The 16,084-nt window shown below is 30.7% G+C and overlaps 2 protein-coding genes across 2 annotated transcripts in view; both read right to left on the reverse strand.

Annotated features, from left to right (window-relative positions):
* The window catches only part of LOC114329602 (synaptotagmin-15-like), a 465,421-nt gene that overhangs the window by 268,411 nt on the left and 180,926 nt on the right, over positions 1-16,084 (reverse strand). The window lies entirely within an intron of this gene.
* LOC114329600 (aldehyde dehydrogenase, dimeric NADP-preferring-like) overlaps positions 1-16,084 on the reverse strand; it is a 67,162-nt gene that overhangs the window by 47,969 nt on the left and 3,109 nt on the right. The gene's annotated exons all lie outside the window — the stretch shown is intronic.

Raw genomic sequence — 16,084 nt, forward strand, 5'->3', positions numbered from 1 at the left:
TTTTGAGTTTTACGTGGGGAAACATTGGCAAAATCGCAATTTTACCCTAAAAATAAAAAAAATGAAATTGTATTTTTTTGCGTTGGACAGGAAAAAAAAGGGTGCAACTTTTAATTTTAACAAAAATGTAATTTTATTTTTTTATTTTTTGGGATAAAATTGCGATTTTGGCAATGTTCCTCCACCTAAAATTCAAAATAAACCTTATTTTCGTTTTCAGTACCATCATAAACATAAAATAAGACAAAATTAGCCATTCACCACACCGTGGTCAGTATCTCGAAAAATAAGCGTTTTTTTGGGGGAGTGCCACTCGTCTATAAAGTCGCATAACTTTTTTCCTGATGCATATTTTGACCTGAAATTTTTCAGAAAACATTTTCATGAACTATGTTTTATTGCTGTGTTGGTTAAAATTATAAATTAAAAAGTTTGTCACTCAACTTTTTAAGTAAACATGAAACTAACGAAATATGACGACAAAATGTTTAAAAATTAACAGCTCCTCTTTTAATTAGTTTAAACATGTCGGACAAAGCTTGTTGTTATATAAATACTTCAATGATGGTACAGTAAAATTCTTAAAAGGAAATATTTACATCGACCAAAGATACAGCGAGGTAAACATGAAAAATCCTCAAAATTGATTTTTCGGATTTTTACTTAAAATTTGATTTTTGAACATGTTCCACCAATTCTAGATAAAATAAAAAGTTTATATTCGGATTCGGCGACCCCGAAACTATAAAGACAGACCAAAATTTGCCATTCACCTATCATGGTCGCTTTTTCGATTTCTAAACCTCAAATTAGGGGTGTGCCGCTCGCCTAGTCGGGAAACTATTTAAAATTTATAATCTTTACTGCCCTTTTATTAGGGTTGACTCTGGAATTTTCAGGAAATTGGTTGTTTAAATTTTTATCTATCGTATATCGTAAAATAATATGTATAATATACCTCGTAAATGAAAAACAACCAGTTGAAAAATGGTCTTTGAGTGAACAAGTTGTTGAAGTTGTGATATTTAGCGAAATACTCCTATAATAGACCAGTAAAGATCTGCGAAAAAACGTCTATTTTTGGATGTGAGAGGTGGCATTCGGATTTTTGCAGATAAAGTTAGGTGACACCTTCAGTAATAATAATTATTGACTTATGCTCCTTCTCAAATATGCCCGGAACATTAATAAAAAAAAATTAAAATATTTAAAAATTTCGGAAAACATCAATTTTTTTCTGATTTCTTTGCTTATAACTTTACAACGATTCGTTTTGGAACAAAGTCGTACAGAAATAAAATAAAGATAATTGAATGTTGTATGATAGACGAGTGGTAAAAAATGTCTTAAGTTATTACCTTTTCTGCAATATAGCAATAAATACAAAATAAGGGGGCAAAATAGGTCTGTTGTTTTTCAATATTTTTTAACCACTTTGGTGGCACTTAGAACCTTAGTAATTCACTTAGGAAATTCTCTGTAACATACTTAAATAGTGTACCAAATTTCATTAAAATCGAGCTTATAAATTTTGCATAATAAATTTGCAATCTAAATGTTTTTAAAAAAGTTCGAATTCTTTAAAATCTTTCTGAACAAAAAATAGACCATTTAGAAGTTGGCTAATTCTTTTACATATAAAGGGGTACTCTACCTATCTAATACACTGTACAGAATTAAAATCGGATTATCTAAGGGTCCTCAGCAATGTTTTAAATTTATAAACAATTTTTTGGCTTATAAACAAATAGCTTTGTTTAATAATAAAAAAATTAATTTTTAACAATGCAAATAATTAAAACCGGTATAATTTGACTTAAACTTTCAAATGCTGTCAGCAGAATTACTATTTTATTTTTTAATCTAATTTGCCACCGCGTTCCACCAAGTTCCACCGCGTTTATCTCGAAAACTATGCATCCTACGAAAAAATTTGTAAGAACATTTTTTGCTTAGAATTACCCAAGAAATACAAAAAAATGTTTTATTTTGCGAAAAGTCGATGTTATGTAATTCCTCAAGTTCTTTGTTTATAACAATCTTATCGACATCCGGATCAACTGTTACCCAAAAAATTCGTGTTCTACGGGTCAAAATACATAAAAAACTTGGGTAAGTCCATCTAAATAAAGGAGCCCGTAGCACCCCCTCCTGGCCACAGCACTAATTTGTTTATAAGCCAAAAAATTGTTTATAATTTTAAAACATTGCTGAGGCTGCTTAAATAATCCGATTTCAATTCTGTAGAGTGCATTAGATAGGTGGAATACTTTTTTATATGTAAAAATATTGACAAATCTTTGTATTTTAACTATTTATAATGGGAAATAAGCCACAATATTATTAAAAAATGATTTTTATTAACGTTTCGACGCCCAAATCGGGTGCCGTTGTCAAAATACAAAATACTACTAACAGAAACAAAAATGTTAATGCTTAGTAAAAAAAAATTCTTCTAATAATTTATTTAATTTGACTCATTTATATCGGCAATTCAGATACATATGATACATTTTAAAGTAGAAGACTTTAAAATGATATTGCCAATATTTATGAGTTGCGTTCCTGGGATGACTTTACTGAAAGATAGTTCATTCGATTACATGAAATCAACCCCAACTCAAAAATATCCGTCACAAAAAAATCATAGCATGTGATCTGTCTTTAAAAAGAGAACCACATGCAACGGTGACATTAAAATTCTCGCGTTAGAGATCTCATAGTAAATCATAATATAATCTATAAAAATTAATTTTATTAATAATAAATAAATTTAAATTATTTATTTATTTATTTATATTTGTTTTTAACTTTAAATATATACAGGGTGTAACAAAAATACAGGTCATAAATTAAATCGCATATTCTGGGACCAAAAATAGTTCGATTGAACCTAACTTACCTTAGTCCAAATGAGCATACAAAAAAAGTTATAGCCCTTTGAAGTTACAAGATAAAAATCGATTTTTTCCGATATATCGAAAACTATTAGAGATTTTTTAATGAAAATGGACACATGGCATTCTTATGGCAGGAGCATTTAAAAAATAAATTATAGTTAAATTTGTGCACCCCATAAAAATTTTATGAGGTTTTGTTCCCTTAAACCCCCCAAACTTTTTTGTACGTTCCAATTAAATTATTGTTGTGGTACCATTAGTTAAACACAATATTTTTTAAACTTTTTTGCCTCTTAGTACTTTGCGGGAAAGCTAGTTTTTATCGAGATATTTTGAATATTATCAAATCCACCACATATTTTGTATACTGTTACGTACGATTGTTAATAATATGAAATTTTTTGTATAAATTACAGTTTGAGGTATATTTTGAACCATATTAGAAAAGAAGCCACATCTCGATAAAAGATGCCTCGTCGGAAAAATACTAAGAGGCAAAAAAGTTTTAGCAACATCCTGTTTAACTAATGGTACCACAATAATAGTTTAACTGGTACGTACACAAACATTTGGGGGGTTTAAAGGCACAGAACCCCCATAAAATTTTTATGTAAACATATTAAAAAAGAAGCCGCATCTCGATTAAAACTGGTTTATCGAAAAAATATTAAGAGGCAAAAAAGTTTTAAAAACATTGTGTTTAACTAAGGGTGCCACAATAATAATTTAATTGGAACGTACAAAAAAGATTGGGGGGATTTAAGGGAACAAAACCCCCATACAATTTTTATGGGGTGCACAAATTTAACTATAATTTATTGTTAAAATGTTCCTGCCATAAGAATGCCACGTGTCCATTTTCATTAAAAAATCTCTAATAGTTCTCGATATATCGGAAAAAATCGATTTTTATCGTGTAACTTCAAAGGGCTGTAACTTTTTTTGTGTGCATATTTGTACTAAGGTAAGTTAGGTTCAATCGAACTATTTTTGGTCCCAGAATATGTGACTTAATTTATGACCTGTATTTTTGTTACACCCTGTATATTATTGTTAATATTAGAATTATAATAAATATTTTAATAGAGAATATAATAATTTTATCCCACTAACTTAAGAAATGCAATTTATAATTTATACTTACGATGATGTCGGGATAGTATCACGAGGTTTTTCCTGGTTTTCCCTCGTGATTTACTATGAGATCTCTAACGCGAGAATTTTAATATCACCGTTGCATGTGGTTGTCTTTTTAAAGACAGATCACATGCTATGATTTTTTTGTGACGGATATTTTTGAGTTGGGGTTGATTTCATGTAATCGAATGAACTATCTTTCAGTATAGTCGTCCCAGGAACGCAACTCATAAATATTGCCAATATCATTTTAAAATCTTCTACTTTAAAATGTATCATATGTATCTGAATTGCCGATATAAATGAGTCAAATTAAATAAATTATTAGAAGAATTTTTTTTTACTAAGCAACAACATTTTTGTTTCTGTTAGTAGTATTTTGTATGTTGACAACGGCACCCGATTTGGGCGTCGAAACGTTAATAAAAATCATTTTTTAATAATATTGTGGCTTATTTCCCATTATAAATAGTTAAAATTGTAAAAAATGCCACAAGAAAATAACTTCAAAACTTTGTATGTTCTAGTTTTTGTTGTGTAAGATATTAAAACATTTTAATTTTTTAATTAAATTAATTTAATTTTAGTGAAATTTGGTGTACGATTTTAGCACATTACAAACATTTTCTAAGCGAATTAGGAAGGATCCAAGTGTAACCTAAGTGATGGAAAATCATTGAATAAAGACAGGCTTGTTTTGCCCCCTTATTTTATATTTATTGCTATTTTGAAGCAAGGGTGATAAATTAAGACATTTTTAACCAATCGCATCTGAGAGAAAATTTAATTATATTTGTTTTATTCCTATACGACTTTGTTCTAGAATTAATAGTTTTTAAGTTATAAGCAAAAAAATAGAAAAAAACGAAATTTTTTTAAATTTTTAAACATTTTATTTTTTTTATTAATGTTCCGGGCATATTTGAGAAGAAGCATAAATCAATTATTATTAACGAAGTTATCACCTAACTTTATCCGTAAAAATCTGAATGCCACCTAAAAACAGATCCTTACTGGTCTATAATGTGTACGTAGAATTAGTGTAATAATAGTATGATACAATTCATCCAAAAGATGGCATAACCCAGACATCCAAAGTGAAAATTATCCTCCAACACCGAATTGTTATATATGGTCCACATGATGTTCAGAAAAAGTCACACACCATTTTGAGCGTCGGGTTTGGGGGGAAAGAGGGGAGAAATCGGTAAATTCGTAGTTTTTAGGGTTTTCGTCAATATTTCTAAAACTACGCGGTTTAGCACGAACAGCCTTCTATACAAAAATGTACTACATTAAATTTGAAATAAAAAAAGGCCCTATGCGTAATACTTCTAAAATGAACTGTTCCAAAGGTGCGGAGGTAGTATAGTATAATCGGTCCAAAAAAAGGCCTAACCCAGACATCCAAAGTAAAAGTTTTCCTTCAACACCAAATTATTCTATATGGTCCATATATTGTTCAGTAAAAAGTTACACCAGTTTGAGCGTCCGGTTTGGGAGGAGGGAGATGGGGAAGAGTTCGGTAAATTAGTAATTTTTTTAACTTTTTCGTCAATATTTCTAAAATTATGCTTTAGCGTAAACAATGTTGTATACAAAAATGTTCTACATAAAATTTAAACAAAAGAGATCGTATACATAATTGTTATAAAATCAACGGTTCCAGAGTTACGGGGGGTGAAAAGTGGAGGTTTTCGATACTTCTTATATTTTTTGGGCAATTGATGATGATTTTGGGTGGTGCGGTTGACGTTTCTTTAACGGCTTATCACTAACACACCATCGGCCACTCAAATAGCTAATTTAATTTAAAAAACACAATCCTGTTAAAGAAAACTTCTTTCATCAGTAATAATATTATAAATTGCCCAAATAATATAAAAAGTATCGAAAATCTCCACTTCTCTCTCTCTCTCTCTCTGTAACTCTGGAACCGTTGATTTTATAACAATTATGTATAGAACCTTTTTTGTTTTAAATTTTATGTAAAACATTTCTGTATAGAACATACATACGCTAAAGCATAGTTTTAGAAATATTGACAAAAAAGTAAAAGAACTACTAATTTATCGACATCTCCCCCATCTCCCCCCCCCTCCAAACCGGACGCTCAAAATGGTGTAACTTTTTACTGAACAATATGTGAGCCATATAGAACGATTTGGTGTTGGAGGAAAACTTTTACTTTGGATGTCTGGGTTAGGACTTTTTTGGACCAATTATACTATACTACCTCCGTCACTTTGGAACCGTTTATTTTAGAAGTATTATGCATCGGACCTTTTTTATTTCAAATTTAATGTAGAACATTTTTGTATAGAAGGTTGTTCATACTAAACCGCATGGTTTTAGAAATATTGACGAAAATCTTAAAAAACTACGAATTTACCGAATGCTCCCCCCCCCCCCCAAACCCAACGCTCAAAATGATGTCTTTTTTCTTAACATTATGTGGACGATATAGAGCAATTTGGTATTGAAGGATAACTTTCACTGTGGATGTCTGGGTTAGGGTCTAGTTATACCATGCTATAACGACAATACAGGAGAAGCTCCAGAAATGTAATTTTCATATCAATAATAAGGATGGCCCATAATCCCATATAAACGTAGTACTTAAATTTAATTTATTGTAGTCGAATGAACTACCTTCCAATAAAGTCATACCAGGAAACAAATAAAAAATATTGGCTATATAATTGCAGCCATTTATTATAAAATATCAAAATATAGGTACGTCTGAATTGTAAATGAATAAGTTAGACAAAATTAAACTACATATTATTGAAGAGTTTTTACCAAGCAACAGAAACAAAATGTGTTTAATTCATTAAGAAAAAACAGTAGCGATCAACAGGTAGCAAAAACGCGTTCCAAGATTGCGGCTGTAATTTTGAATATTTTTTCGAGATATTTGGCACACGTATTCGTAATATAATAAAGAATGGCGGTACAGAGCCCAATTTGAAAAATATATTAATATGTGGAAATTACTCTGTAATTAAATACAATATTAAAATAACGAGCCTGTACCGCCATTAAGGAGAACAAAAAAATATACTTTCTTCAAATAAACCTTTTTATCCGACGCCTAAATTTTGTGTCCTTTTGGAACTACTAATGAAATAAAAAAATTTAGTAGTTCCAAAATAACACAAAATCTAGGCATCGGATAAAAAAGTTTATGTGAAAAAAGTGTATTTTTTTGTTCTTCTTAATGGCGGTACAGGCTCGTTTTTTTAATATTGTATTTAATTACAGAGTAATTTCCACATATTAATATATTTTTCAAATTGGGCTCTGTACCGCCATTCTTTATTATATTACGAATACGTGTGCCAAATATCTCGAAAAAATATTCAAAATTACAGCCGCAATCTTGGAACGAGTTTTTGCTACCTGTTGATCGCTACTGTATCACCTTAATGTTTTTTATTAGAACGATATCCGAAGCCAAAATCGAGACGTCCAAATAAACTTGTCTTACAGTAAAGTTTTGCCTTTTCTCAAAAAAAATAGAAAATCGTCTGTATATATGTAATATGTATGTATATTTATTTTTGTTTATCGTTCTTATTGGACGAAAAAATAGTCCAAGGCGCATCTGTTTTGAGATGGACGTTGAGAGGTGACTCAAATGTTTTTGCAGAAATTGCTTGAAAATAAATCAAATAATAATATTTGAGTTATCCTCCCTCTCAAAAAGGTCCGGACCATTGTTTAAATAATCAAAATATAAAAAATTGAAGGAAAAATTCGTTTTTTTTCTTCGTTTTTTGATTATAATTTTAAAAGTATTCATTTTCGAGAAAAGTTGTACTGACATAAAAGTTGCGTAATTCAATTTCCTATAATATAGAATTGGTCAAAAATTAAAAAAATAGTCACCCTAGTTGCAAAATAGCAATAATTGCGAAAAAACCATACAAAAACAAGTATTCGCATTTTACGTTTTTCAACCATTTATGCTACACTTAAGACCTTAATATTTCACTCAGAAAAACCTTGTGATACAGTAAAACAACACTGTAAATTTCATTAACATCGGTTCAATAGATTTTGCAAAATAAATTTTGAAATCCTGCTTTCGCAAAAAAAAATTATTTTTTCAAAATGTTACAGGACTGAAAATAAAGCAGATAACAAGTTGAATTTTTTTTTGCTTATAGAAGTGTACGGTACCTTTCAGTTGCAATTTTCAAAATTAAAATCGGTTAATTACCACGACGTCAGAAAATTTTTGAAATAAATAATAATTTTTGGTGCTACGCGCAGGACAGCGGTGTTCGATTCACACAAGTTGATTTCCACCAAAATTTCTTCCTATCTTTATCTAATATATTATTTTCTTACTCTATATTTTGTTGTATTTTAATATTTTAATTCCACAAAAATCAAACTAATTTTATTATTGTTTGTGAAATATTGTTTAACAATTGCTTATGTTTAACCCGGGAGTAGTCGCGCTCACTTCTGTAACGTCGATAGTCGCGTGTGAGATTCTATCTCAAAATACGAATTTAAAACAAATTTTTATTTTGTACTATTTTTATCTACTTTTTATATTAAAAATATATATTTCTAACAATTTTATTAAGAAAACCTGTGTTAACGGCCACCTGCCAACATCGGCCACCTGTCCTAACGACCAGTTTAAAAATTTCCCAAACCAATTATATGTAATCAACTATTTATAATGGGAAATAAGCCACAATTTTACCAAAAAAAGATTTTATTAACGTTTCAAAGCCCAAATCGAAACGTTAATAAAATCTTTTTTTGGTAAAATTGTGGCTTATTTCCCATTATAAATAGTTGATTATAAAAATGCCACAATGTTTCAGAACAACAATTATATATAGACTACAAAAACTGGCCATACCGTCCACCTTTCTATATCGGCCAATAGTTCTTTCATTTTTAGTGGCCGTTACTGACAAATTTTACTATACAGTAAAACCTGTGTTAACGGCCACCTGCCAACATCGGCCACCTGTCCTAACGGCCAGTTTAAAAATTTCCCAAACCAATTATATGTAGACTACAAAAATTGGCAATAGCGGCTACCTTTCTATATCGGCCAATATTTCTTTCATTTTTAGTGGCCGTTACTGACAGGTTTTACTGTATTACGAAAAAGGATGAAATGTGAGATTCTATCTAACGGCGCGACTACTCGCGGGTTAAAGTTAATTGGCTCTCCCCAAAGCCATAAATTCCACAAAAAGAAGAAGAAGAAAAATAAATAAATTCCTACGCATTACTACACCTTTCCTCGAGGCACTTACGAAATTTTTTCAAAATTGCAAAATTTTTCATCAAGTTATTGCGAAAAAGGATAGAAATTGAGATTCTATCTCACCGCGCGACTACTCGCGGGTTAAAAATAATAAACTTTTATTATTTAAGTTAAAATATATGAACAAAGAAGGTTTTTGCTAATAAAAGTGTTATTTCAAAAGATAGAGTATGTGTTTTTATTTTGCAATAAACAAATTTATTTATTTATTTCGTAATGTAATAAAAATTAAAATGTATCAATCATTATCAAAGGTCATTGGAATGCCCAATCAGAGAAAACTATCCGCTGTTCTGCGCGTAGCACCAATAATTAATGTTTATTTAAAAAAATTCCTGACTCCGTGGTGTTAATCGATTTTAATTTTGCAAAATTGCAAATGAAAGGTACAGTAAACTTCTATAAGCAAAAAAAATTTCAACTTGCTATCTGCTTTATTTTCAGTCCTGTAACATTTTGAAAAAATTAATTTTTTTTACGAAAGCTGGATTGCAAAATTTATTTTGCAAAATCTATTGAACCGATCTTAATGAAATTTACAGCATTGTTTTACTGTATCATAAAGTTTTTTAGGCTGAAATACGAAGGTCCTAAGTATAGCATAAATGGTTGAAAAACGTAAAATGCGAATATTTGTTTTTGTATGTTTTTTTTTCCAAATTATTACTATTTTGCAACAAGGGTGACTATTTTTTAAATTTTTAACCAATTCTATATTGTGGAAAATTTAATTACGCAACTTTTATGTTAGTACAACTTTTCTCGGAAATGAATACTTTTAAAGTTATAATCAAAAAACCAAGAAAAAAATCGAATTTTTCCTTAATTTTTTGACATTTTGATTATTTAAACAATGTTCCGGACCTTTTTGAGAGGGAGGATAACTCAAATATTATTATTTGATTCATTTTCAAGCAATTTCTGCAAAAAAATTTGAGTCACCTCTCAACGTCCAAATGTACTAATATTTTAACAGATGGGCCCTGGTCTAAAATTGCAAAAATGGTAGTGAATTATAATATGTGGGTACACAGTTGATCTGTGAGTGTAATTTAAATATTCTTAACATTGCCCGATAGCTTGATTAGCTTGGCTTTACAGCTTACTTTAATGGCTACCAGCACTCACTTTCCTCGGTAGAGGTCGCTAATTGTATACTTTGCTATATTATTTTACTATAATTGTCAACTAGCAAGTACGTCTCTATCCAGTCCAGTCTTCTCACAATTCTCCATAATGATGGATAGACCATCATTTTTGAGAATCTTGAGGAGAAGACTCAAATTGAATCCAAACGTAACCATCTATAGGTTTGTTCCACCTAGCGGCAAACCAGTCAGAAACTATCAGCGAAAAGTCGACCAGCGCGAGTGGAGGGGATAGCACTGACGACTGTATTATGTTCTCGCACTGGCCAACTGTTTGCTGACGATTTCTGACTATACTTTGACTGATAGTTGGAACAGACCTTATATCAGTTTATTTTGTTTATCAAAATTACTCCAAATTCTAAATATTTACAAATAAACGTACGTTTTAATATATAATTAAACCGCTTTACAATATAACTAATGGACATAATGCTGCTTTGGTGGCCATTTAGTCCGTTCTTTAACGGTAAAATATTGCAAAATCTCTAAATTTTAAAGAACCGCTTGGATTGACATGAAATTTGGCATACACATAGCTAACAAGTCAAAGAAAAAAAGTGATATTGTGCCGATATGTGCTTTTGCCCTGGGGGTGGTTTTCACCCCCTCTTGGGGATGAAAAAATATTCGTCCAAAGAAAGTCAGGAAATGGATAAACTGGCTAATTTTAAGTAACTTTTGTTCTATAGAGTTTTTTCACTAAGTCAATACTTTTCGTGTTATTTGGCAGTGAATATGTTCATTTTTCAACAAAATAACCACGCTTTAAGACGGTTTTTCGCAAATAACTCAAATAGTAAGTATTTTGTCGAAAAAAGGTTCTTGGCAAAAATATAGACTGTAATTTTTTTTTTAAATTGTGTATGTATCACGTCTCTACATCTAGTAGAAGCAGAGTTGTAGCTAATAAAATATAGGTTAATATTCGTCAAATTCCCAATGGAATACTTTAAATTGAAATAACCAAAAATGAAGTACGTTTCGGGGAAAACTCATTACAACTTATTTAAAGTGTTTAAAAAAAGCTTTATTTTTGTTTTATAAAAAAAATTTCTAGCATCAAAATTAAACAAGTTACGCTCAAAATACAGTTAGTCCATTTTGGTTTTGGTAAAAAAATCGAGAAAATCACCCCCTAATTTATATCTTAAATGAACTTAATCGTTACGACTTCACAAGTTTCTTGACTCGTGTATATACTGTTTATTCGATCTGTAAGTTTCATCGGTTCGAAGTCCTTATTATTGAAAGGGCTGTAGTTAAAAAGTGTTGAACGAGTCACTGATCACGAATGTATGCAAATTTAGAAACACCAAATCTTAATCAATTTTTGTCTAACAGAAAACCCAAAAACTACGTGATATTTAGAAAAGAAAATCTGACTTTTTTTTGTTTTTTGAGATTTTTGGTATCTCTAACAATTTTTAAGTTATTTTGAAAAAAAGCATATTTTTCAAAATTTAAATTTTTAAAAATTTTATTTTGAAACCAAATTTTTTCAAAAATAAGCACTTCGAATCGATGAAACTTACAGATCATATAAACACAACATAAGTAAAATAATTTGTGGAGCGGTAACGATTAATTTCATTTAAGTTGCTAATTAGAGGGTGGTCTTCCCGATTTTTTTTTGAAACAACAAAAGCGACCAACTTTATTTTGAGTGTAACTTGCTTAACTTTAATGCTAGAAACTTTTTGTAAAAACAAAAATAAAGCTTTTTTTAAACACTATAAAAAAGTTATAATGGGTTTTCCCCAAAAAGTGCTTAATTTTTTGGATATTGCACGTCGAAATGTTCTATTTGAAATTTGGTGAATATGAATCTATTTTTCATTGGCTATAACTCCGGTTCTACGAGATCCAGAGACCTAACGCGTACACAATTTTTTTTTACTTTTTTATAAGCTATATTTTTGTTAAGAACGTTTTTTTCGACAAAATACTTACTTTTTGAGTTATTTGCGAAAAAGCGTCTAAAAATGTGGTTATTTTGTGGAAAAATGAACATATTCACTCTCAAATAACTCGAAAAGTGTTGACTTGGCGAAAAAGCTCTATAGAACAAAAGTTACTTAAAATTAGTCAGTTTACCCATTTCCGGACTTATTTTGGACATATATTTTTCACCCACAACAGGGGGTGAAAGTCACCCCCAGGGAAAAAGCACACATCAGCACCATATCACTTTTTTTCTTTGGGATGTAAGCTATACGTATGCCAAATTTCATGTCAATCCAAGCTGTTCTTTAAAATTTAGAGCAAAAACCGTGAAAGAATGGACTAATTTGAAAACATCTACTTCAACTTTCCCGCCAATGCAACATATGTAAAGCCAAATTATTCGCTGTTCGTTTAGTAATTAAAATTAGTAATTTTATTACATGATTAGTAATTTTATTGCATGAGAGTTTAATGAAAGGGTGACAAATCAATTGGATGTTCTGTCCGACAAAATACATGGGACGTTTTCGTAATCTGACGTTCCAAATTTTTAACCTGGTCCACAGTTAAAAGTTCCCTTGTTCCATTGTCCTTGTACATCAAAGTTTGTTCGACTAGACACCGTTAAGCTATTAACAAATTTTAAGATTGCTATTAATCACCAATTTTTTGGTACGCGGGATCCAGGCCTAAGAGTGCAGGTAACCGATTACGTTTAGGCCACACTGGCCTTGCACACTGTGGATGTTTTAAAAAATAACTAATTAATATGTGAGGTGTTTCATTCAAACTTAACAGTAAAACGCATATATTATAATTGAATACGACAAATTGATATATAAACGAATTTTAAAATAGCTTCTTTTTCGGTCAATTGGGCAAAATAGTGAACAAAAAAACTTGCAGACTATTTGAAATCAATTGATGTAGGTATTCTAAAAGATCAATGTTTTATTGTAACTTATTATCCTCATTAGCCGTTTTGAGTCCACTGCTGAATATGGGACTCTCGTAAATAATTCCATTCCACCCGATCTTAAGTACCTTGTTGGGGACGTCCTTGATTACGATAAGTATCGTGACAAAGTCTCCATTCCAAAATGTTCGTCGTCCATGTTTCATCTCTAACTCTTGCAATATGTCCCGTTCAGTTCCATTTCAGTGTTTTTATTATTGTAACTGCATCCGTAACACGAGCTTTTCTTCTATTTGATTTAAAACATTGTTTCTGAGGGATATAATTATCCAAGATTGAGCTCTATGTTGCTATTTTTATCTTATTAATTATTTTTATGGTCATTGGTTCCTGTTCCATTCGTTAGAACTGGGAGTACGCATTGATCAAAGACCTTGTTTCTTTTCAAGCACATGGGAATATCTGATCTAAAAATATGCCCAATTTTCTGTAAGCTGCCATATTAATCCTATTACCCAGTTTAACTCATTTGTTTGATTGTCTCTTCCTAATTTAATCTCGAGTCCCAGATAGAATTCATACCCTTGTTCAATTTTCCTGCCATTAGTTAAAATGTTTTTGGTCAGTACAAATTGGTCATGTATTATGTTTTGGAAAAACATTTAAGACCAACTTGTGTGCAAGATCTCTGAAGGTCTTGAAGAAGTTGGCAGGTATGATCTACTAGGTCTGCAATAAGGACTATGTCGTCTGCAAACCTCAAGTTATTCAGAAACTCCCCATGTTGACTCCAATATCTTCCCAATCCCAATTACTTTTTATCGTAGCCCTCTGTATGTAATAGAGCAGTGAATAATGTCTCCTTGCCTAATACACTTCTCCAAGGGAGATACGTGTTTGTGTCGCCATAGTACATACTCACTGCAGCTGTTGCGTTTTTATCTAACTAACACATAACTTTACTTGTGAAATTAAATAAACATAAATAGAAATATTTAAAGAACCTTACATAGCAATGGAACCAAACAGGAATATATGCTTGTGTATAGTGTAGGCTGTAGCGGTTTTCAGTTCTTTGTTGTTGTTTCCTGTTTTCCACCTTCTTAGGCACAACTAGTATACCCACCTTTCTTTTGTATTTTACTTGTTCTCTTTCATGCTCTCTTGTGTCTTTATTATCTTGTGCCTTTATTATCTTAGTTATTTGGATCCAGTCAGTTTGGCAGTCGTATACCTACCTCTTAAGATGTTTTTCTTCTTTCACAATCGGTGCCCATTAATCTGACTATGTTTAGTTTTCACTTATTCCTTTTTTTCATAATTCAACTATAACCTGATACTACGTTCATTTGTTATCTTCCGCACTACTAGTATTTTTAATATTTTTTTGCCAAATATTTTTATTCGTCTTTCCTCTTTTATTAAGAGTAGTTATTTTTGAAGCATACAATGATGCTCTAAGCATAAGCAATATTACTGTTTTGTTAATAGTTTCTTAATCTCATCATAGTAGAGGGTCCGATATAAGGTCGATTTGCACCGATCTGTTTAATGGATAAAAATTATTGGATATGTAATTTAGCATGTTAACCATTACAAAAAAAATGGGTTGCCCGATCTAATCTTGTCCTAACTATAATTAGTTAATAATTAAAAATTACATTTTTTTATGAATTTTAAAATAAAATTTTCGACCAGGGCAGATGTTATTTCACATTTTTTGGATCTTTCTAAACAAAAAAGTTTTTTTATATTTTTTCTCTAAAATTGATCGTTTTTGAGTTATAAACAATTTAAAACTGAAAAAAGAACGAAAGATGACAATTTTCAAGGCTAAAAACATAAGTAGGTAACAAATACCATTTTTGTAATCTTCAAATTAGGTATAGCGGTTTTTGACAAAATACCGGTTTTCGGATATACCGGTTATTTTTTTACTTACGGTTTAACCTGGCGGTTATAACCGTCCAAAACACCGGTGATTCCAAAAACCGGTTTTCGGTTTTTTTTAATCAATTGCCAATACCCATTAGGTTATAATGCTACATTTACATTGCACTTTAGTTTGTGATACTTCATTCAAATCGATATAAATATAGATACTATCAAAAGAATGTATGGATACCAAGATAATCAATCGACATATAAACAGCATTGGGATCGTACCTAACCGGGATCGAAAATAGAAATCAGTCATCAGTGTTGCCAAATCGGTTTCGGTTTCGGTCAGCTTAAAATTTAATCATCGCGCACTGGGAGTGAAAAATTTCCCATTTTTTCTCTGAATTCATTATTTTTTCCAGAGATAGTAACTTATCCGGTTTTTCACCGGTTAATAATATAAAAAGAAAAAACCGTTTATAACCGGGACAAAAAAACAACCGGAAAAACCGATTGTTGCAGAGTAAAAAACCGGTTTTCGGTTATAACCGGTAGGTTTTTCCCATCCCTACATCAAGTCCATAAATTCAAGTTCAAACTGTTTTCTATCAGGTGTTGATAATAATTTTAGCCATGTTTTATTCTAAAACATATTTTTTTAATAATTGTTAATGAGGAAGGTTTCTTGTGGGGGTCGGGCATCAACAACTAAAAAACAATGTTTCAAAATGAAATAAGTCCAAAAGATTTATCAAGAACTGATAGAATAAGGTTTGGACTTGAATTTAGGTACTTCGTAATTTCAAAAATAATATTTTACGCTTATGTTTTTGAGCCTGGAAAATCGTCACCT

Source organism: Diabrotica virgifera, chromosome 7 (genome assembly GCF_917563875.1).
Source record: "Diabrotica virgifera virgifera chromosome 7, PGI_DIABVI_V3a".
In the NCBI taxonomy this organism is placed as follows: Eukaryota; Metazoa; Arthropoda; class Insecta; order Coleoptera; family Chrysomelidae; genus Diabrotica; species Diabrotica virgifera.